The sequence below is a fragment of the Phodopus roborovskii genome, unplaced genomic scaffold (genome assembly GCF_943737965.1).
Source record: "Phodopus roborovskii unplaced genomic scaffold, PHOROB, whole genome shotgun sequence".
In the NCBI taxonomy this organism is placed as follows: Eukaryota; Metazoa; Chordata; class Mammalia; order Rodentia; family Cricetidae; genus Phodopus; species Phodopus roborovskii.
The window spans coordinates 4,585,068-4,609,591 of record NW_026126599.1 but is presented as its reverse complement, the minus strand read 5'-3'; positions in this window follow the sequence as shown (position 1 = coordinate 4,609,591).

The window sequence follows — 24,524 nt, the reverse complement described above, 5'->3', positions numbered from 1 at the left end:
TGAAGGGAATAGAAGTGGGATTCCAATGTACATTTTGTTATGGCTTTGCTATTAAAACCTGTGATTCGTTTAAGTAAATTTTAAGGTGAAATTAAATCCAACCAAAATCAACAATGGCCCAGTGGGTAAGAACACTGGCTGTGCAAGCTTGAGGACCACAGTTCAAATTCCTAGAATCCAGGTGCAAACCAGGCATGTCTGCTCCTGCCAGTCAGGGGTTGCAGAAACAGGAGGGCTGATGCGGCTTTGCTGGGTACCAGCCTAGCTCCAGATGCAGTAAGAGACCCAGTCTTAAGGGAACGAAGTAGAGGGTGATAGGACAGGCACTTGCTTTCTCCTCTGACCACTGTGAGTGCACATATCCACACGCACAGTCACCACACACGTTCAACCCTCCCCCAAACCCGTGCACACCAAAAGAAAACAAAGAAGTGCTGTCATTTGGGAGACTGTGATGACCAATCTCAGTTGCCAACCTGATGAGATGTAGAGTCCATCACCAGAGAGGTGGACCTCTAGGCTTGCCCATGGCAGATCACCCTGATTAGGTTAACAGAAGAGGGAGGGCACACCCACTGTGGGTGGCATCATCCCCTAGGCTGTAATTCTGGACCATATGGAAAAAAAGGAGAAAGTGAGCTGAGCACAGCTGAGCATCAGCATCCATCTCTCTCTGCTTCCTGACTGTGGATGCCATGTGATCAGCTGCCTCATGCTCTTGTCAACATGCCCTCCTCACATGATAGACTGTGTACCCTCAAACTATGGCCCAGAGCCAGCCCTTTCTCCCTTAAGGTGCTTTTGTCTCAGAGTACTCTGAGACAGAGAATCCAGATGAGCTTAGAGGAGAAGACTTTAAATGAAATAAGCCAAATGAAATAAGCAAGAAATCTAAACGCTGTGTACTCATAGAAATGGAACTGTGCCTGAGGGCGCAGCCGCGAAGGGTTAATACAATCTGGAGGTCCAACATGCAGCCTGGAGCTCACCAGGTAGGCTTGGTTGGCTGGCCATGGAGCCTCAGATACCCTGTTTTCACCTATTCAGAGCCTGGGTTACAAGTCCATGCCACCATGTGCTGCAGCTTTTCGTGTGGGTTCTGGGGACTGAACTCAGGTCCTCATCCTTGCTCAGTAGATGTGAGCATACTTACTTTGAATGGACCGCACCAACAATCCTCCCAAATTCCTGGTCCTAAGCACTGCTCCTCACCTGCTGGAACAAGTTGTCAGCCCCAGGATCTAGTGTGATCTTTCTTGCTTTATGGTTCTGCAAACCCAATGGGAAATAGTGCTTAATTCTGTTCTACTTTGCATCTCCCTGGTTACTGACCACACAAACATTTTCAGATTGAACTAAAGCAGTGAAGTTCTCAATGAGGGACAATTTCTTTCCCTGCTTGAGGGACAATTTGGCACTGTCACCAGACCCTTTGGTTGTCACATGGTATTGGTTGGTTAAAAACCACAGATGCTGCCCAGCATCCCGTAGTGCACCTGGCTAAGAAGGTCCGCAATGTCAGTGAGAAGAATCCCAAGACCCTCAAACTGTGTTGATAAATGTGCAGTCATAACATTTAAATTGTGGGGCAGAGATACGTCATTCTCAAATAATCTCTGGGGTTATTATAAAAAAGGGTCATAATGAGACATTTCTCAGCCAAACCTCGTCTTTTGTACACATGCTTTGGAGTATTACCCTCCGATACTGAGTACTTTAAGCTACACTGGCTTAAAGGGGATATCCTATCATGGCAATTAGCAATATGTCTGTCTATATTGTAATCATATGGTATGATAGAACTAACCATTGCCATGTTGAAATAGAGATTAACTTGGCCCAGTAGCCATGACAACAAATTAGGCAGGAAGATACAGAGGCAGCCAGGTCTGTGGTAATGGTAGCAAAGCTATTGACACTCTCTGGTTGAAAAGGGAAGGGGAGGGTCAGAGGAGCCTCGCCTGGGAGTCCAGCATTACTTCCTCCTGCCCACTCACAGCTGCAAGTGATCTTGGGAGATGACAGTATGCAAGGCATGGGATATGGACTGAAAGGAAGAATCCATGATGCTGCTTGTCAACCACTTGGGTGAGACTTTGCCTTGAAGCAGCTGAAGCAACCTATACCGTTGTCAGGCAACCCCCATCCACACTCTGTGGGAACACCCAAGAAGCATATTGCTTCTCCAACATGGACACAGGAGTCATTATTGCTCTGGTCTGCTGTTGGTGTCCTATATGTGGAGGGTAGATATTTGTTTATGTCTTTCCAGGAAAAAGTTTATGAAAGAGCAGACATGTGTAAGAGGGTTGGTCACATGTGTGAACTTCAGCACCAAGGGAGGCTGGAAAAGAGAGACCTAGCACTTCCTGCCCTGCTCACAGGAACAGTCTTTATTCCTCAGTCTCTCCTCTTTGCAAATAGATGAAGAATTGTCCAGCACTAAAAGAGGTTAAAATTCTGGGTTTGCAAGATGAATAACAAATGTACCAATGTGCCAAAAAGTAGATTAGAAGACAAAATGAAACTGGAAAGTCAATGGGGGTTGTGGAGATTTCCCAGTAGTTTTGATTATTTCGTTTTGCTTTGTTTTTTTCCGTGGGTGCTGATCTCTGATACCCTTCTTACTTGGGGACTAAATTATGCTTTCAAAAGCAAGTTGTTTTTATAGACTGATTGAATGACTTCATTGACTTGAAAGAACATTCCGGCAACTGCTTTTAATTGCCTTTCTTCTTTAAATCACAGGTGCTTATATTCAGGCCTGGATCTGCATCAAATTAAGTGATTATATGTTGTTGTTGTGACAGTTTCTGCTCTCATTTCTTCAAAGTGAATGGACTGTTCGCTTCTTCCCTGGGTGTAATGACCTGTGCACAGAGGAACACCTGGCAGGCTGGGTGACTGGCCTCCTGGGAGAGGTGGATTTGCATAGCATGGGTGACTGTCTTAGAATTCTAATCAGGGTGACACAGCCAGGGGCTGAAGAGATGACACAGTAGTCAGGAGGGCTTACTCCTCTCTGCCAGAGGACCAGGGTTCAGATCCCAGCACCCACACTGGTCAGCTGGCAAATGCCTGTAATTCCAACTCAAGAGAATTTAATGTCCCCTTCTGATCTCCATGGACACTTACACACACACACACACACACACACACACACACACCACACAAAAAACCCTAAAACCCCAAAATCTTTATTTTTTAAAAAGAGGGCAAAACAGAAGGGTAAGAGAAGATAAAAACATGGGCTGGGAAGATATCACAGCGTGTGAAGTGCTTGCTATGCAAGCATGAGGACCCATGTTCGAATCCCCAGCAACTGTGTAAGACTGAGCATGGTAGCCTGCTCCTAAAACCCCAGCCCTGGATGGGAGGGTAGGGAGAGGGTGTGTACAGTTTGATCCCCAGAGCTTACTGGCCAGCCAGCCTAGCTGAAACAGTTCAGTGAGATTCCCCTTTCCCCAAAGGAATTAAGAGGATCCTGATAGAGGAAGATATTCGACATCTCCCTCTGGCCCCCATATATGTGTGTGTTTGAGAGCACACCTGTATGCCCATGTGCATACAGGTCTCTGAGTGTGCATGTGAGCATACAGGTGTGCACACACACCACATACACACTCAGAGACACAAAAGGTAAAGGAAATGGCAGCCAGGATTAAAATTTAAGAATGGTAACTTTTATTGAATTTGATTTTTTTTTTTTTTTTTTTTTTCCGAGACAGGGTTTCTCTGTATTTCCTTGGAGGTTGTCCTGGAACTGGCTCTGTAGACCAGGCTAGCCTTGAACTCATGGAGATCTACCTGCCTCTGCCTCCTGAGTGATGGGATTAAAGGTGTGTGCCACCAATGCCCAGCCTGAGTTTGATTTTTATTTGAATTAGTCCATCAGAGCATGGAGAGAGATGGATTGAAGATCCATCTTGTGTTTACTGCTACTGCCATAGTCATAGCTACATATAGTACTGCCAGGGAGGAGATGATCAGAGAGGCAGTGGAGATGATCAGAGAGGCAGTGGAGGAGATGATCAGAGAGGCGGCTGGAGGAGATCAGAGAGGCAGTGGAGGAGATCAGAGAGGCAGTGGAGGAGATCAGAGAGGCAGCTGGAGGAGATCAGAGAGGCAGCTGGAGGAGATCAGAGAGGCAGCTGGAGGAGATCAGAGAGGCAGTGGAGGAGATCAGAGAGGCAGTGGAGGAGATCAGAAAGGCAGTGGAGGAGATCAGAGAGGCAGTGGAGGAGATCAGAGAGGCAGCTGTAGGTGAGGGACAGTATTGAAAATGATGTAATTGTGTCTGAGGAGATAGCTCTGTTGGTAAAATGCTTGCTGTGTGTTCTAGTTAGTGGTAATCATTAATTTGATACAGCCATCTGAATGGAAAGCCTGGAATGAGGAATTGGCTAGGTAGAGAGATTGGTGCTTGATATAGGAGGACCAGGCCCACTGTGGGCAATACTATCCCTTAGAGGTGGTCCTGGGCTGTGTAGAAAGCTAGCTAAGAATGAACCAGCCAGTAAGCAGCATTCCTTCCTGATTTCTATTTTAAGTTCCTGCTGGAGTTCTGCCCTGGCTTCCCTCAGTGATAGACTGTGACCTATGACCTAAAAGTATAAGATAGAATAAACCCTCTCCCCACCTAGGTTACTTTTGATCAGTGTTTTATCACAGCAACAAAATGAAAACTAGAACACTATATAAGCAGGGGGAACTGAATTTGATCCTCAGGACATACAGTAAAGAGCTATCATGCTGACACAGGGTTGTAATCCCAGCACTGGGGAGATGGAGACAGGAGGATTCATGGAGAATGCTAGCCAGTTAGCCTAGCCTGACTGGGGTCTCCAGGCCAGAAAGAGACCTGGTTTCACAAAACAAGATGCCACCCTACATCAATTGTGCCCAGTGATAAGGTCACAAGCGGTCTGTGTAAGGTTTGCTGCAATGGCTGTTTCCCCAGCTCCCGCAGGAAGAAAACTGTGGGATAAAGATTGCTCAGAAATTCAGTTCCTTGAGCACCTTGAAAAGTGGAGAGTATAAGTGGCTATCATGAAATAAAATCTAGTCAGAATAAATTGCCCATGCTTGAAAGTGAATTAGCCACAGAGATGCTGACAGGTGGGGACGAGGGATTTGGTGTTTGCCATCTGCTCAATTATCAGGGCGATAATTGCTTGAAACGACCCTTTCAGCTCATCCCTAGACAGGAACAGATAAAATATTCCCCAATCCATTTGTGTGTGTGTATGTGTGTGTGTGTGTGTGTGTGTGTGTGTGTGTGTGTGTGTGTGCGTGCGCGCTTTGGTGTCTTAATTCATTTTGAACGAAGTGAACGCAGAACAAATCCATAGGGAAGGGGCAGGGGCAGGGACAACTGAACGGTTAACCGTGTGCCGCTTGTTTTTGACTTGAGAATAACAGGTGAATGTGGAAAGAGCCAAGTCTGCTCACCATCCCAGAGGTGTCCATCTGAGGTTGGTGGGCGCCAATGTTTCTGGGTTGGGCAGAGCATCATAGGAACGGTGTGATGGAGGAGGCAGGCTGCTAGCTGTATGATGATCAGGAAGCAGAGAAAGGATCTGTAACTTGTAGGGTGAGGGTAGGTCCCTCAAGGACCCTTCAAGCCCGTTTCCCACAGGTCTAGAACCTCAGTCTATTCCAATTTAAAATTTAACTCATCAGTTAATTCGTGAGTGCATTGTGTGCATGTTATGTGCATTTATGTGTACATACTGATGTTAGAGGAAAATCTTGGGTGCCATTGCTTAGGTTCTGCCTATCATTTTTATGTATGCATGTGTGTGTGTGTGTGTGTGTGTGTGTGTGTGTGTGTGTGGTATGAGTGTGTGAAGTCAAGAGGTTAACCTTGCATGCCATTATTCAGGAGCTATCTTGTTTCTTGAGAAAAGGTCTTCCAATGGCCTCAATTTGTTGACTGGGCTAGACTGGCTGGTGAGCACCAGGGATCTGCCTGTCTCCGCCTCCCTTAATGCTGGGATTCTAAGCATGCACTGTCATACCTCACTTTTTAAAAAATTTTGCATTTTATTGAACTCAAGTCTCTGTCTGTATACCTTTTGAGACAGAGTCTCACTATGCATCCCTGGTTTGTTCTGGAACTCACAGTGTAGTTGAGGTTGGCCTCGAACTCACAGAGATCTTCCTGCTTCTGTCTCCCAGGTGCTATCTGTAAGGTGTGCACCACTACCGCTGGTTCATTTTCATCTTTAAGATCTCTTCTATGCCAGCTGCAGCCTGCATCCTCTGTCAGCTCCAGCTGGACACTTTGATCTGGGGCTCCCATTGCCTCAACAACAACAACAGCAACAGCAACAACAAAGGTCTCAAACAGTGCTCATGGCCTTCCTACGACCATTTCCAGGGTCGCCACTCTTTCCAGTAACACGCTTTGAACATGTGTACATTTTCTATTGCTCTAAACAGAATGCCACAGACTATGTAAGTGACAGAGAGAAAGGGTTTAAGTCCTGATCCAAGTTAACCATAAACATAATGAGAGGAGGAGTATAGAGAAGAACCAGCCAGGTAGGCTTTTTAACTCAGAATCACTCCTTAGATAATCCATTAATTCTACAACCCATTAATCCAATAACTGTGAATGGATTGGTCTGTGCATGAGGTCAGAGCCTAATTCACCTCTTAAAGTTCCCACTTGGCTCAACCACTTGATGTCTCAGAAGAACTGAATTTCAATGAGTTTCAGAGGGGAATAACATACTCCAACTTTCCCCCTGTTGATTTGTTGATTTCTGAATCTAATTATCCAAGAGACTCATGTGTATTAAGTTCAGTGCTATAGCATCTGCCTAGAATCTCCCAAATGAGGGGCTGGGGTGTGGCTCAGTGGTAGAGCACCTGCTTAGCATGCATGAGGCCCTGGGTTTGGTTTCCAATACCACACATTTTTTTTTTCAATCATTTTGATTGATGTATGGTGTTCTAGTTTCTTTGTTTCAATGTTGAGCTTACTTTCTATGCTTATTGAGCATTCAAAGGATCAAAAATCTTATTGAGTGAAGTGTTCAAATCTGTCTCTCACTTTTCATTTGGATGATTCCCCCTCCCCCTATCCATTATTTTAAGACAGGGTCTTTCTACTTAGTCCTGGTTGTCCAGGAACTTGCTCTGTAGACCAAGCTGGTCTAGAACTCAGAGATCCACCTACCTCTTCCTCCTGAGTGCTGGGATTAAAGATGTGTGCCACCAACATCCAGCTCCCTTTCTTCCTTCTTCCTTAGAGCTGTGCTGCAAATGCCTCACCCAAGTCTGTGAGCTGCCTTCTCTCACCTTGAATGACATTTTTTGACAAGCAGATTTCCGTATTTGTAAGGTCTTATTGTGAGCTCAGATAGACCTCAAACTTTAAGCTGAGTGTTCTCTGTCTCATTACATACTTTCCCACATACTCCAGTGTCTGGAAAACAGCTTGCCCTTTCTTCTGGAAACTGGCTTCGGTTTGACCTCTCAACCTTTAGATCCATAACCTGCCTCATTTAAAATGTATTCAGTATTCCCAAGTGCATGGTATGTGATGTGTGGTGCTTGTTATGTGTTGTGCGTATATGTTTGTGTGTGCATGCACATGGGTGGGTACATGTATGTGTTGCATGTATGCTGTGTATGTTTTATATGTTGTATGTTTGCATATGTGTGCATAACCTGCAAAGTGGCATGTGAGTGTATGTTGCATGTGTGTTGTGTGTGTGGGCATGCACGTATTTGTGTAGTGTGAGTGTTGAATATGTGGGGGAATGCATGTGGAGGCTAATCACTGATGATGGGTATTATCCTTGATTGCTTTCCCCTTTATTTTTCGAGACAATGACTCTCACTGACTCTGGAACTCCCAGTTAGGCCACATTGGCTAGCAGTGAAACCCAGGGACTCCTCCTTGCTGGTGCCAGGATTACAAGTGGGCACTGAGACACCCAGCTCTTTGCATGGATCCTCATGTTTGTATGGCGAACACTTTATCAACTAAGTCGTCTCCACAGCTCCTTGAGATAAAATTTTTATACGTGAGACAGGTGTCAGAATGAATGTGCCCCTGTGGAGATCCAGTGGCTGCTGGGGCGTTTATTGAAGAGTAATGTTGTCAATCAAATGGCCGTCGTGTACGGATCTGGCCTCCATTCTGCCCTGAATGGCCCCCTAGTCCCTCTGGGCACCTATAGCACAGATTTCATGACTACAGCTTTTATGTGAGCCCATATCTAGACTTTATTTCATCCTTTCAACCTTGTCCTTCACAACTGCTGAGAGCCCTCTCTCTAAGCAAGGCCGGCTTGTCTTTCTATTTATTTATTTGCCACTTTGTTTGTGCTTTTAGAATTCAAAATGAAAAATTGTACCAATACCTCCATATAAAACTTAAAAAAAAAAAGCTGATATTCTATGCTTGAGACAGGCGAGGAAGAAGGCCTGATGTACACCCACTACTTGCTCCTCCTGACTCATCTCCATCCAGTTACTCAGTCATCTGTTCATTCCATATGTATTTATTGAGCTTTTGCTGTGTGTCAGACCCTGTGCAAAGTGTATGGGAAAGAAAACAGCGGTGAACTGAGACCATGCACGGGTGTCGGGGAGATGTCTCAGTCAAAGTGCTGGGGTGAACATCAGAACATCTGGGGAAAGAAGTCGGCATAGTAGTGTGCACCTATAATTCCATTGCTGGGGAGGTGGACGCAGGTGGACCCCTGGGGCTGATTAGCCTGGAGAAATTAATGAGATCAGGGTTTAGAGAGAGATACCTAACCCTCAACATACATGAGTGCACACGTGGTGTGCGAACATACATACACAGAGGGGTGGGGCAGGGGCTCCTTCAAAGCTTCCAGTTTTGAGAAGACAAAGATTTCACTAACTATGAACAAATCATCGCACCCCAGATTGTGAAGAGGGTTATGAAGAAGAGAGAAGACCATGAAAGAGACTAATAAGAGGGTCTCAGGTTTGTGGTGGGAAAAGACTGAATATGGGAGGGGAGGGCTGCTCTGAGTGGGGGATAAAACAGTGCAGGGGTTCTGAGGCAGGTCAATGTCAATCAGCCCTGAAAACATCAGAAAGAGGCACATGCCCCAGAAACTGATGTTCTTATTTACCTCCCCCTTTACACCTTATCCCTCCCTCCTTCCTTCCTCCCTCCCTCCCTTGCTCCCTCCCTCCCTCCCTTCACCTCCCTCTCTCTCTCTCCCTTCCTTTCTTTTTGAGGCAGGGTCTCATTATCTATCTAAGGGCATCCTGGAACCACCAACCCTCCTTCCTCCACTCCAGCCCCTCCTTGTGCCCATGCTGTGTTAAGGATGTCCACCACCCTACCACACCCAAGTGACATTTTTTACACGACAGCTTCATTTAGAGTTGGTTCCTTCAGGGGTTGACAGCTCCCTGAAGATGGGGATCGAGTCTCATTATTATTATTATTATTGTTATTATTATTTTGATTTCTCAAATGATGGTCTGTGCAGAGAGGGTGATTAGGCATTGTTTGTGGAATGCTCCCTCTACACTCGGTCGGGATTTAGAGGTGCTTGTCTACACAGCCCACAAGCTCACCTCTGGCTTTTTGAGTAGATGAGTTATTTGCCTTGTTTAAGTGTGGGGAAGAGAAGGAAATCAAATTAATAACCCACGCAAGCATGCCCCAGACCTTCTGGTTTATGTTTAAAGATTTAACATCACCCATTTATTAACTTCTCCATTAATTTATAAGGGTCTCTAGCTCTCAGTTACCTAAAATCCCTTCTAGGGATGTCGTAGGATGTAGAGAAATAAGTAAATAATTAGAATGATAATGACTGTTGACCTTGGGGTCAGTGAAAGTAAAGAATTGGCTGTTACAGGCTGTGTGCTCAGCTGACCGCATGCATGCAGCCTTGTCATTAACAAGGTCAATAATGGAAGAGTGGGAAACTCTGGACACAGGGTGAGTGTCATCCACTATGCATGGTGACACGTTAACCCTATGTACAGTGGCAGAAAACAGCTGCTGGTGCTGGGGATGAAGGATGGAGACACAGCCGTGCCCTCACTGTTCTGCCATGGTGGTGTGGTCCCTGGAAAGCACTTGACATAAAGGTGCTACCACCCACTTCACAGGACTGTCCTGGCCTCGCCCCCTCCTTCCCTCCCTTCTTTGTTTCAGGGTCTCATACACCCAAGGGTGACCCAGAACCAGCAATCCTCCTGCCTCCACTGCCCCCTTCCTGTGCCCAGTGCTATGTTACAAATGTGCCCCAACCTGGGGTCCATGAGCCAGTCTGAACCCCTACTTGTCTAAGTAAAGCTTGTGTGCTGCGTGATTTTCACTTGTATGTGTGCACATGTCCTCGTGGCTTGTGTGCACAAGTGTGCATGCAGTGGGAAGCCAGAGTGTTGTCTTTTATTGCTTTCCACCTTGTATTTTGAGGCAGGGGCTCTCACTGAACCAGGAGCTCACTGATTCAGCCCGGTTGGCCAGTTAGCAAGCCCCAGGGATCTGCCGGCCTTTGTCATCCCAATGCTGGGATTATAGGCACATGTAGTTGTGCCCAGCTTTTTACACGAGTGCTGACGATCTGAACCCAGGCTCTTACACTTCATTAACTGACTCCTCCGGGTTGCTTTTGACTCATTTTGGCCACAACTTCCTGTTGTGGAGCTTACCTTCCTAACTGAAACACTTTGTGGTCACGTGGTACCTTCAAAGGGGAGTGTCCCTGGGTGCATTCCGGGATATTCTTTGAACTGTTTTGGCTTATCTGAATGTTTGACTCCATTCCTTTCTCTAAAATGTCTTGGATGAACCCAGGTTTCCTTTGGAAGTCAGCAGTCCGTGATTTATTTTTATTTTTAAATAAGTTATTCGCTGTTGGTGTGTGGGTATCCGAAACCGCCTTCAGGAGTGAGGGCTTACTTCAAAGAGCATGCCCTCACACTGCAAGGGGCTTTTCTCCCACTTTGAATGGCAATTCTCTTTAAGGATATTTCTGTCTGGGAGCTCGGCACAGGTGGGAAAATTCATTTAGCATCAGCCAAAATTCTTCCTCAGCAGAAAAATAGTTGATAGACGCCAATGTTCACCCCGGACTACATGTCAGTGTGAAAATGCAGTATCAAGCCTTCGCTGTCCTGATTCCCACAAGACACTGAGTTCAGAGGAAGGTAAAAGACTGCTCCCCACAGCCTCCTCTGTAGAGTTGTTATGGAGCACACGAACAGATTCCCCAGCTTCATTCTTTAAAGAGCTAAAATTAGAAGGATCACATGTAACCCAGCTCCTCCTCCTGGGTAGACAGCTGAGAGATTCTCAACCAGAGAGCCACAGGGATTCCTGCAAGCCCTTGTCTATTGGCAACAGGCGAGCACTGGGAGCAGCCCTGATGTCCGTCAACAGAATGGTAGAGGGAAAAGTACGCACACACAGTGCATTTTAGTCTGTAGCCTAGAAGAAGGAAAGCATGTGGTTTGCAGGAGAATCACAGTTCATTGTGTTAAGTGAAATAAGCCAGGCTTAGAGGAGCATGGCATGCTTTCATGTATGGAATCTAGATTTAAATATATATGCATATACATACATTTATATTTCATGGTAAGTGTATGTGCGTTTGATATGAAAGCAGAAGGATAACTGTGTTGGGAGAGAAAGGGGCTGAGGGGAGGAAGGGGGAAGAAAGGGTGAAGTGGTGAGATACAAAATAATATGTTTTCTCTCGTGAGTAATCTAGACATGTGTTCCTATATATTATATGACTGTATATTACCTGGCTGTATATTACACATATATGCATGTTACATGGTGTTCTAGTTAGGTTTCTTTGTTGCCATGACAAAACCCATAGCCAAAAGCAGCTTCCAGGTACTAGTCCATCACTGAGAGAAACCAAGGCAGGAACCAGGAGGCAGGGACGGAAGCAGAAACCACCAAGGAATGTTGCTCATTGCTATGCTCCTCACAGCTCACTCAGCTTGATTTTCGACATACTCCATGATCTCCCGTCTAGGAATGTAACTGCCCATAGTGGGCTGGGTCCTGTCACATCACTCTTTAAGCAAGACAGTGTCCCACAGACTTGCCTACTGGCTAATGTGATGGAGATATTTCCTCAGTGAGGGGCCCTCTTCACAGGCGACTCTAGCTTGTGTCAAGTTAGCAAAACCCCAACCGGGACAATATTTTACACAAGTGTTTATATCATATCATACCATATCTATCTATCTATCCATCTACATGGACATGTTAGATGAATGTGTATATTGCACGGATATATAAATATGTGACATGAAAGAAGGATGGATCCCCTGAAACTTTAAGTCAAAATAAACCTTTCATCTCTTAACTTGCTGTGGTTTTCAAAATCATGGAGGAAATAGTTAGCACAGCTCCCTAAACCCAAGCTATACAAAGTGTGATTCAACTCTAATAAAGTGTGACATCAAACTTGATTGCATCAGATGCCAAACCTTAAAAGAAACCAAGCTGAACATTTAGTTTAGCATCTTCCTTATGAATCACATACAACTTTCCAACACATTATCTGAAAAGCAGGCATAATAATAATAATAATAATAATAATAATAATAATAATAATAATATCAGGGCTGGGGAGAGGGTCCAGTCAGTAAAGTGCTTGTCACTCAAGCATGAGAGTCTGAATTTGATTCCCAGAATCAACATAAAATTCAGAGCATGGCAACATGGGATTGTAATCCTAGTACTGGGATCCGGAGGGCTTGCTGCTCAGTTAGCTTAGTCTAGTTGGTGAGCTTGAGGCCAGTGAGAAATCCATCTCAAAAACCAAGGTAGGGTGTTGGAGAGATGGCTCAGATACTGCTCTTCCCGAGGACCAGAGCCCTGTTCCTATCACCAGTATCCAGTGACTCACAAGTGCCTGTAATTAGAAATCCAGGGAATGTGATGCCCTCTGGTGTCTGAAGGTACAACACTCATATGTTAGACCACTGCCGCAAACCACACATACATTAATAATATTCAAAACAAAATGGACAGACCTGAGCTTGACCTCTGGACAGCATACAGACACAGACATGTACATGCACACATACAGACACTCCCTCATTCCCACACATGCACACCGACAAAGCATACAATTCAATCATGCTCTGCAACACACCACACAGTGCAGAGCTTCTAGTCTCAAGCTTCATTCTGCCCTACTGACCCACCTGCCTTGGCCATTTCTCTCCAGTTGGAAGCATTACCCCTTAAATAGGAGTTACTCTAATACCCAAGCCACTCAGAACTGGGCTCCTGTGCTGTTTTTCAGCATTCCCTCCCTCCACTCCAGCTTAATTCTTCAAAAGCATCAGGTACAGAGAAGGGAAAACTCCAAGCTCAGCAGCTGGGGCAGCCTTGCTCTGGCAGCCTCAGACCCTCACAGCTGTCTCCCCAACTAGGATGTTTCTGCACTGTTTGCAGGAGATGCAGGTAATAACCTGCAGGGTTTCCTACTTTGGAGAAAACCCACTGGTTCTCTCGACTTCTCCATGTTAAGTGTTAAAAAAAGATTCCATTGTAGACATTCAATGTCTGAGACAATTCTGGAAAAGGTGAGCTTGGTTCAGAACACGTGACAGATATATATATGGCCGAGGTTCTACCAGCAGGTAGTATTATTCTTTGGATGTGAAGTGTCTCCCACTGTCACCTGTGTTGGAACATTTGGTCCCTAGCTGGTGGTGCTGTTCTGGGAGGTTAGGGAACCTTCAGAAAGTGGGGCACAGTTGGAGTAGTTAGGCCAATAGAAATGTGTCTTTGAAAGCTATGCCCACCTCTAGTTTTGGTCTACTTCTTTGGTTCCAGGTCAGGAGTCGCAATATGAACCAGACTTCAGTTTCTGTTACCAAGGGACTGCTCCATTATGCTTTCCCTACCATGAAGGGTTAAACCCTTGGAGGCTGTGAAGCCAAAGCCAGCCTTTCCTCCTGGGAGTTGTTTGGTCAGATATTTGTCTATAGTGACCAGAAAAGTAATAAATACAGATGAGAGAAGATAGAAGTTAGCTTGAACCTCCCCCCCCCACAAGTATAAATCTGGGTTCCTGGGAAAGGCTTATTATTGGTTCTCAACCTGAGGGTCATGATCCACCCAAAAGGGTCACATATCAGGTATTTACATTATGATTCATAATAGTAGCAAAGCTACAGTTATGAAGTACCAATGAATAATTTTATGGCTGTGGGTCACCACAACATGAGGAATTCTATTAAAGGGTCACAGCGTTAGAAGGTTGAAGGTTGAAGGTTTAGTTGGTTAAGTGTGTTCTAGTTCAAATATGAAGACCTGTCTGCTTATAATCCCAGCAGTGGGGAGGTGGAGAGAGCATCCCTGGGGTTTGTGCGGGTAGGCACTCTATTAACTGATCCACCTTCCTGGCCTTCTCAGTGTATTTTTAGCTAAAAGCATGACATCTTATCAAGAAATAGAGACCTGAAACTCTGGCTCCACCTTGCCCAACATAGCATTAAGCCCAGAGTTCCATTCCCAGCACTGAGATCCCAATAGCTGGGAGATGGAGGCAAGAGGATCAGAAATTCAAGGTCATCATCAGCTGTATATTGAGTTCAAGGTCAGTCTGGGCTGCATGTGACCCCTTTTCAGTCCCTGACACTTGAGCTGGCTTTGGAGAAGCTATCCCTCATACTGGGTTGCCTCACCCAGTCTTAACACAAAAGGAGGAGCTTAGTCCTACCTCAACTTGATATGCCATGCTTTGTTGACAGCCATAGGAGTCCTGCACCTTTCTGAACAGAAACAGAGGAGGAGTGCATGGGGAGGGGGGCAGAGGGAACAGGAGGAGAGGAGGGAGGGGAAACTGCAGTCAGGATGTAAAATAAATGAAAACATTAATTAATAATAATAATAAAAATGACTCATTGCTGAGAAGATCCTGCCTGCATTCTTGGTATGGTTGGTGTCTCAAGCCTTGCAAATTGCCCCCGGGAGGCAACTTGACTGTATCGTAACCAAGACCATTTTCTTTGTTAAGGGCAGCCATGCCTATAAAGAGCATGCATCATCGTCTTGAAGCTAGTAATGACTTCTAGATATTTCACATCGTAAATCTCCCTTGTGGAAGAGCTCAGGGGGAAGAAGAGTGGGTTGGTCTGTGTGAAGGAGTGAGACTCTGCCAGGTTGCACTATGGAGAAAACCCATATGTCTTCAGCCGCATTTGGGGAGTATCGGCTGGGTTGCAGGTCACACACAGCTGCTCCTGTGTCTCCCAGGAAACAAGATGCCCATCCATAAATTTCCTTGAGCTGTCACATATGAAAATTAGAACCTTCAGACCAACACAGTGTCTCCATGGTCTGGAAATCTACACTTAAACCATTGCTCAGCCTCTTCTTGAACCTGAACCCCATAATGTGTGTGTGTGTGTGTGTGTGTGTGTGTGTATGCTATAAATCACATGTGTGTGCTGGTTTGCATACCCATGTGTGTACATCTCATCCCCTCCTCCTCACTCATCCTTTTCCTCTTCCTCCTCTTCCCTTCTCCTTCTTTCTGTGCCAGGCTTTCTGTGTAGACCAGGCTGGCCTTGAGCTCATAAAGATACACCTGCCCCTGCCTCCTGAGTTCTGGGATTAAAGGTGTGCACCACCACACCCATCTGCCTTAACATGTTTTTGAGACAGGCTCTCTCAGTAATAAAGAGCTCATTGATTTGGTTAGACTGTTTGGTCTGTGAGCTGAAGGGATGCCCTGTCTCTGCCTACCCCAGCTCTGGGGTTACAGACACATATGGCACACCAGGCTCAGTCCACACCAGGGTTTTGCTCAGTGTTAGGGATTGAAATAGGGTCTTCATGTTTGTGTACCTTCCCACTGAGCCATTGCCTCAGCACTTGTCCTTGAACTTAGGTCACAATGCTCAGTGGGTGAGATGGAGTTGTCTAGGGTCCCCAAGGGAAGAAGGCCCTGTGGTTTGGTTTCTTTTTTCCAGTACCTATGGTGCCTATAGCAGATGTAATAGCCAGGGCGTGACTAGGGGTAAATACTGATTGCCTGATAGGTGCAGTAAATGGGCAAAAGAAACTCTGCCCTAATTTACATACTAGTTATCATTCTTAGAAAACTGTGCTTGGAGTCTCAAGCAATACCCCGTCACCATAGAGAAAGGAAGGAGGGCGATACAGATCAGCTGGTCCCAGGACACATGTCAAACGCTGTGCTGAGCTCTGCCACACACTCTGCACTTAGTCATGGTCACTGCCATCTATACTAGAAAGATAAGGAAGGGAAAATAGCTCAGTGTGTACAGTGATTGCTGTGCAAGCATGAGGACCTGCGTTCAAATCCCCAGGACTCTTGCAAAAGCAGAAGTGTATCTGTAATCCCAGTGCTGGGGAGGCAGAGACAGGTGCATCCTGGGAGCTCATTGGCCAGCCAGGCTAAATCAAATGGTCATCTCCAGATACAGTGAGAGACTCCATCTCATGGAAATAAGGCAGAGGGTAGTAGAGGAGGACAGCAGCCATACTGCCCTCTATACACACCACACCACAACCCCCACACACCGCCATACTCCCCCTACCCTCCCATGAGCCCAGAGCCAAGGAAGCCACACAGGAATTGAAGCTAAAATACCTCACTCTACTCCATCAGAGAGGATAGTGAGAGGAAAGCAACAGCTTATGTTTGTGCCCCCAAAACACTGTAGAATCTTTATTATATGGTCAAATTCCCATGCTTTCAGTGGAGACCCACCCCCAACCACCAGGCTGGAGGAAGCCCAGGCTTCAGTCCCCAGCACCGCATAAGCACAGCATGGTGGCACATGCTTGCAACCCCAGTACTTGGAAGATGGAGGAAGGCTGGCTAGTAGTTAAGGGTCTTTCCTCAAACCCATAGTGACTTTGGGGTTAGCCCAGGCCCCATGAGACTTTCTCTTAAAAAGAACAAAACAAAAACAAAGAACAAAATGTTTTGCTTTGCCTGGATCTGCTGGCTGAGAGGGAGGGAGGCTAGAGCCCAATGTGTCTTTTGTCTGTTCCGTGGACACAGTCCTCCACAGTTTTGTTTGAAAGCATTTTCCCTCGTTTGTCTCTAGTTTGCCCTGAAGGTGGAGTTTTGTGTCATGATTTCATTCGGAAGCGCAGGTTCAGCTACTCACAACCTCAGAAGGCTGAACGATCAGTAAAGGGGACTGGGGAAGGGGAGAATAAAACAAGTGCCCACAACAAAACTTTATTACATTTCATGTTATGGAAAAGCTATTTATTTATTTTAACAAGAGTTATTTTCTAACCTTGTTTTCTTTGTTCAACCCATATATTTTTGCTTGTGAAAATTGTTTAGGTAGTTCATATGGGATGGAACATGACACATCTTTTTTTTTCCTATAAAAATGAGGAAGAATTTCATTTAACAGTTCCTTTTTTCTTTAACTACAAGTTTTCAGAAATAAATTAAACCTGGTAAGGGTATGTCACTTATGAAATGTATAGTTTTTTTTTTTAATTATGTGGTGTTTGTACACATGTGTGCAGTTGTTCACAGAGGCCAGAAGAGGGCATTGGAGCCCCTGAGGGTGAAGTTATAGGTGGTTGTGAGCTGCCAGATGTTGGATTTGGTAACCAAACATAGGTTTCTTGTCCTTAACCACTGAGCCACCTGTCTGGCCCCATCCCCCCTTTCCCTTCGAGACAAGGCCTTATATACCCCAGGTCGGCCTGAAGCTTGCTATGTAGCAAAGGATGGGATATAGCTTCGAACTCCCGATTCTCCTGCTCTACCTCCCAAATGCGGGGATTACAGGCATGTTTATCACACTGCCGAGTTTACTGCATGAAGGGGACTAAACCAGGGCATTATGTGTGCTAGGGGAGTACGCCATTGGCTGAGTTACTTCTTTAACCCTAGACCTTGATCTTTTAAAGACCACAAACTATGCACACTGTTCATTCTGTTGTTCTCGGTGGACTGGGCAGCCTTGTTCTGTATAGGTGAAGTCTCAGAGAGGCAAGGCGTACTTCCCTTGATCACTACTGGGCTGAGTGCCCGAGGAGTACAGATCCACAATTTGAGACCCAGGCTCCCAGGATCAGCAGCTTAGCACCCAGAAGCTAGAGGTCACTTCTACATTGGTGGCTCTTGGTGGCTGCCCAACTGAATCTATATTCCAGAACTCTCCCAGAAATTGGGGCTAGCAGTTTTTCTCAGCCATGGCTCTTTGAAGGCCCTTTGTACTCTCAAATGCTTCAGGGCCTTACAGTGGCTGTTGGACCACCTCAGCCTGGCTGTCCTGGGAGTCACCAGCTATTTTTGACACCAGCACAGCTTACTCTAGCTGTGAGATAGAGTATGAGATACCCAGGTGAGGTTGTATTGGAGTCTAGGTGGCAGCGTGGATGGGGACAGCATACTTAGGAGGGGGATGTGTAATGTTCTATGAATTTGATCATAGGAAGGGAACTAGTTCCTGTCTGGCATGGTTAGGGACTGCTGGGAGGTCACAAGTCCTGGGGCGGCTGAGGGTGGGGTTATCTGGAGTGACAGGAAGGACCATCTGAGTCAGAGGATAATAACATTGATTTTGTTTGTCACAGTGATGGGAAATTAACTTTGCAGTGTGACCTCTTCCCTTGTTATTAATCAGTTGCTGACTTATTCGCTCTCACAAGTACGATGATTGACACCACTGGTCAACTCTTCTAGAATCGCCTAGGAGCCAGTCCCTGGGCATGCATGACTGTGAGGGAGTTTCTTGATTAGATTCCTTGAGGTGGAAGGTTCAGGGTCCTGAACTGTATAGATGAGAGTGAGCTAAGTACCAGCATCCATCTCTCCCTGCTTCCTTTCTAAGGATGTAACCAGCAGCTTCATGCTCTTGTCAGCTATGATGGACAGCACCCTGGAACTGTGAGCCCAAAGCAACCCTATCTCCCTCATTTTGTTTTGTCAGAGCATTTTGTCACAACAACAGGAAAAGAAACTAAGACATAGAGTAATTTCCCTCCAAGATGCCTGCAATTGATTACCAGAATATCATCATTATGAATAGATATGCAGTGCCCAGGAGTGAGGGTGGGTGTGTGCAAGTGTGCACGTGTGTGTTTGTGTGTGTGTGTGCATGAACATGCTTGAGGAGTCAAATTCAGTCAATATATGTTTTTCCTGTTTTTCATTTTTCTGTGTGTGTGGTATACAATTACATGTATACATGTTTGCATGTATACAGACACTCATGGGTGTGCATGTGCATGTGTGAGATTGTGCGTGTAGAGGCTTTGGGGTTTACTCTGGGACCCATTCTCTCACCATTCTTCTGTCTTACTTGTTAAGGCAGGTATCTTCAAACCCAGAGCTTACTGATACCAGTGGCCCAGTTAGGCAGCTTACCCTGGGGATGCCTTACAGACAGGCTGTCGTGTCCACCTGACATTTTTATGGGTACTAAGGATCCGAATCAGCAGGTCTTCATGCTTGTGTGGTAGGAACTTAATACTGAACCATCACCCCAGCCCAAATTTAGCCAATATTCTCCTTGGGATATTCTTGCATCGTGTAGAAGCTATAATGTGTCTACTTGACTGGGCTAATGCAGCTGGGTACTCAATCCCACACTCATTTTGGAGTCATTGCGAAGGTATTTTGTTTCACATCTACAATCAATTGGCTCTCAGTAATAGAGATTAATCTTGGTATTTTGCTCGACTCTGCCCAATCAGTTTCAGGGCTTGAGAACAAAAGCAGAGGTTAAGAGAAGAAGAAATTCTACTTTAAGACTTAAGATCACAGCTTAGTCCTGACTGAGTTCTTATTCTACTGGCTTACATTGCAGCTTCTGGTGAGGCTGGGTGTGAAGAACTGAGTTCTATCCTCACACCCTCACCTCCATGTAGAAATCCAGGTGTGGTGGCACAGGCTTATAGCTCCAGAACTGTGTGGAAAGTGACCCATCTAGACTACTTGATCAGCTCCCAGCTAGTGGGAGAGTCTGTCTTAAAAAACAAGGTAAAGGTGAACAGAGGAATGACATCAGAGTTTATCTTCTCAGCTCCATATGCATGAGCACACACACACAGACACACAGACACACAGACACACACAAACACACACACAGGCACACACAGATACACACACAGGTGCACACACAGACACACACAGTCACACATACACACAGACACACACAAAGACACACACACAGACACACACACACACAGACACACACACACAGACACACACAGACACACACACAGGCACATACAGATACACACACAGGTGCACACACAGACACACACACAGACACACCACACACAGACACACACACAGACGCACAGACACAGACACACAGACACACAGGCACACACAGACACACACAGGCACACACAGATACACACACAGGTGCACACACAGACACAAACAGACACACATACACACAGACACACACACAGATACACACACAGGTGCACACACAGACACACACAGACACACACACAGACACACACACAGACACAGACACACACACACACACACACACACACACACACAGACACACACACAGATGATTCTGGAATTACCAACCTGGACAACTGAATTAGTCAATTCTTAAAAAAATTACCATTAATAATTATAACCATATAGTATGATTAGGTAGCAATAGTGTATAATTAATTATGCTTTATCCAAATGCAATCAATGTATTATACACAATTTATATATATTTCAAAGATATATTTTTACTGTTTTAGTGTTATGTGTGTATGCTTATGTCTGTGTGGGGGTATGTGTATGTGAGTGCAGGTGCCTGCAGAAGACAGAAGAGGGCGCCAGATCTTCTGGAGCTGGAGTTACATGTGGCTGTGAGCTGCTCAAGTGTGGGGACTGGGAGCTAATTCATGTCCTCTGCCGGAGTAATTTGTGCTCTTAACTGCTGAGCCATCTCTCCAACTCTCAATTATTATTTTATAATTTATGTTTATTTTATGTTTATTGGTGTTCTGCCTGCATGTACACCTGTGTGGGAGTATCACTGGAGTTACAGACAGGTGTGAACTGCCATGTGGGTGCTGGGAATTGAACCCACATCCTCTGGAAGAGGAGCCAGTGGTCTTAACCACTGAGCTACCTCTCCAGCCTTGTAAAATAGTTTTGTTGTTGTTTTGGGGGTTTTTTTTGGTGACAGGTTTTGTCTCTGTGGCCTTGGCTATCCTGGAATTCCCTCTATAGACCAGGTTGGCCTTGAACTCAGGGATCTGCCTGTTTCTGCCTCCCAAGTGCTTGGATTAAAGGCATGTGCCCCTCCTTCTAATTTTTATATTAAAATGTTTTTTGAAAAACAGTCTTAAGTAGACCAGACTGGCCTTGAACTTGGTGTGTACTTCAGCCTTGAACTTCTGACCCTCCTGCCTCTACCTCCAAAGTGCTGCTGATTCTATTGTGCATGATATACGATGCTTATGTATAAATATGTAGACTGGTACATGCATTATCCAATATTTCTTTTTTTTGTTTGCTTGTTTGTTTTCAAGACAGGGTTTCTCTGTATTGCTTTGGAGCCTGTAACATTATCCAATATTTCATATGCAAAGTTGAGAGTTTGATTGACAGGCCATGTTGTCATAGGGATGTAACAAGAGCGATGCTTGAAACTGGACCAGCTGAGAAAATGATAATCCTAGGGTTGAATCCAGAGTGCCCACCAAAAGTCCATGTGTTAACAGCATGATCCCAGAGTAACACAGCTAGAAGGTGGGTCCTGGCAGGAAATGTCTAGGTCACTGGGGTGGTAAACTTGAAGGGGATTATGGTGTGGAACCCAACAGTACTGGCTGACACAAGCTAGAGTCATCAGAGAGGAAGGAGCCTCAGTTGGGATCTCCATGAGATCCAGTTGTAAGGCATTTTCTCGGTTAGTGATCAATGGGGGAGGTTCCAGCCCATGGTGGGTGGTTCCATTTCTGGGCTGGTGGTCCTGGTTTCTGAAAGAAAACAGGGGGAGCAAGCCAGTAAGCAGCATTCCTCTGTGGCCTCTGCATCAGCTCCTGCCTCCAGGTTCCAGCTCTGCTTGAGTTCCTGTCCTGACTTCCTCTGATGATGGACTATAGTCTATAAACCCTTTCCTCCCAGCTTGCTGTTTGACCAGGGTGTTTTGTTGAAGCGATTGAAATCCTAATACATAAGCCATTCATTTCTGATTTCCTTTTTGCTTCCTGGCCACCATGATGTGAACAACCTGCTACATCATGGATTCTCTGCCGTGATGTGTACTGTTGACACAGGACCAAAGCAACAGAGCCAAGTGACTGTGAACTGAGAATCTGAAACTGAACCAGCACAAACCTTTCCTTGTTATAAACTTATGACAGCAATGGAAGGCTGACCAACAAAACCCACCTATGGCTGAGGAGATAGTTCAGTAAAAGTGCTTGTCTGCTAGCGTGTGAACCCAAGCTTGACCCTCAAAATCCACTTTAAACAAGCTGGGTGTGGTGGCATGCACGTGCTAGGAGACAGGTGGGTTCCTGGTCCTCACTGGCTGGATGGCCCAGGTTAATTGGAGAACTCCAGGCCAGTGAGAGTCCTGTTTCAACAACAACAAAAAAGTGCATGGTGCATTAGAAATGACACAGAAGTTTGTTCTTTGGCCTCTACACACACACACAAAAGCACACACTCTCTCTCACACACATACACATTCTCTCTCACATTCCCTCTATCTCTCTCTCTCACACACACAATACACACATACACATACTCTCTTTCACACACACATTCTCTCTCACGCACACATATTCTCTCTCTGTCTCTCTCTCATACACACACACACATACACACAAGCACACACACTCTCTCACACACACATTCTCTCTCACAAACATTCTCTCTGTCTCTCCCTCTTACACACACACACACACACACACACACACAATTCCCAGCCTGGCTGGGGTCCAAGTCAACAGCCAGAGGCACAGAGTAATCTAACTGGATCAGTACTATTCAAAATAGTGGCCAGTAACCACTTATAACCATTTAAATTTAAGCTAATTGAAATTAAATTTCTTTTTTTCTATATTATTTATTTATTTAGAGACAGGATCTTTTTGTGTAGTCTTGGCTGTTTTTGATTCCCTATGTAGACCAGGCTGAGCTGGAACTCACACAGATCCACCTCCTCTGCTTCCCCAGTTAAAGGTATGCTCCACTACTCTTGGCTGGAATTCAATTTTAAAAATCAGATCTTTAATTGCACAGGCCACATGTTACTGTAGAGGAATGCACTATTCTAGAATTTCCCACTGATCAGTTGTTGAGTTCTTTCAGTCTTAGGCATGGCGGAGGAAAAAGAGTCATCCTGTTCTAGAGAGCCCCTGTCTGAATTCCAGCCTCATTGGAGTGAGCTTGATAAATAAGTTACCTCTTGTCTTCAAGCTTCCGGGTGGTTGGCTCTGCAGTAGTAGTCTGGGGCACCTCACAGGAAGGCATGCCATGTCTCTACAGGAAAGGGGCCATAGTCGCCACTTACATATTTAGGAAGGAGACAGAAGGGGCAGGAGACACGTGGACAGGCTCATCGCCTTGTCGTGTATGAAACACTACCAAGTGTCTGGAAACTTGATACCTTCTCCTATGTGTGTTTATGCGTGTGGAGGTGCACATGTGTGTGCAAGTGCTTATGCACCTGTGTACACATGTGTGATAACTTCAAGTGTCTTCATCTAGCTCTCCACTCTATTTTCTAGACAGGGACTCTTGGTGGGCCAAGAATTCACTGAGCAGCTCCTCTGGCCAGCTCTCTTACCCAAGGATTCCTAGTCTCTGTCTCCCGTGTTCTTTGATTAGAGGTGGGTTGCCATGCCCACATGGCTTTTAGGTTTCAGGGATCTGAACTCCAGTCCGTAGAGAGTTCTATCCACTGAGCCTCCGTGTCCCAGTGGGTGGCTGCAAAGTGGCACCTGATGGGAGACAGCCAAGTGGGCAGCCTGGTTTGGTTTTTTTCTGTTATCTGTGGGGAACAAGGTCCATCCGCCACTCATAGTCACAGCCCTGGGCACCAGAGGAAGGCAGTTTACATTACAACTTTGCCAAGTGAGGCATGTAAGCACAGACAACAGTTCTCATAAGCCTAACACAACCCCTCAACCCCTTTCACATTGACTGAGGAATGGGGGGGGGCACAATCTTTCCCGTCACCTGTCCACCCTGCACTCATATTTGTCTATTAACAGACAGTGTGTGGGTTCATCTTTACTTTTATATTCTGTTTACTTTGAAGCTAATCAGGCACACAACCTTGTCACATTTGAAGGTCATCAGGCAAGCTTGGCTGTTAGTCATTTCCTGCATTGAATATCAGGTTTGGCAGGGTTGGGGTTGGAGGGCTGGCTAGCCTGGTGGAATGGAATCTGAGCTAACTTAGCAGGCTGCCAATGGGGAACTAGTGTTTTTTGTTCATCTTTAGCTGGACATAGGCAGGCTCAAGGCACTTTTGTTTTGAAAACAAGCTATCAGATTTTATTTCTTCCCTTCTCCATTTGCAGCCTAAACTGTCTCTTC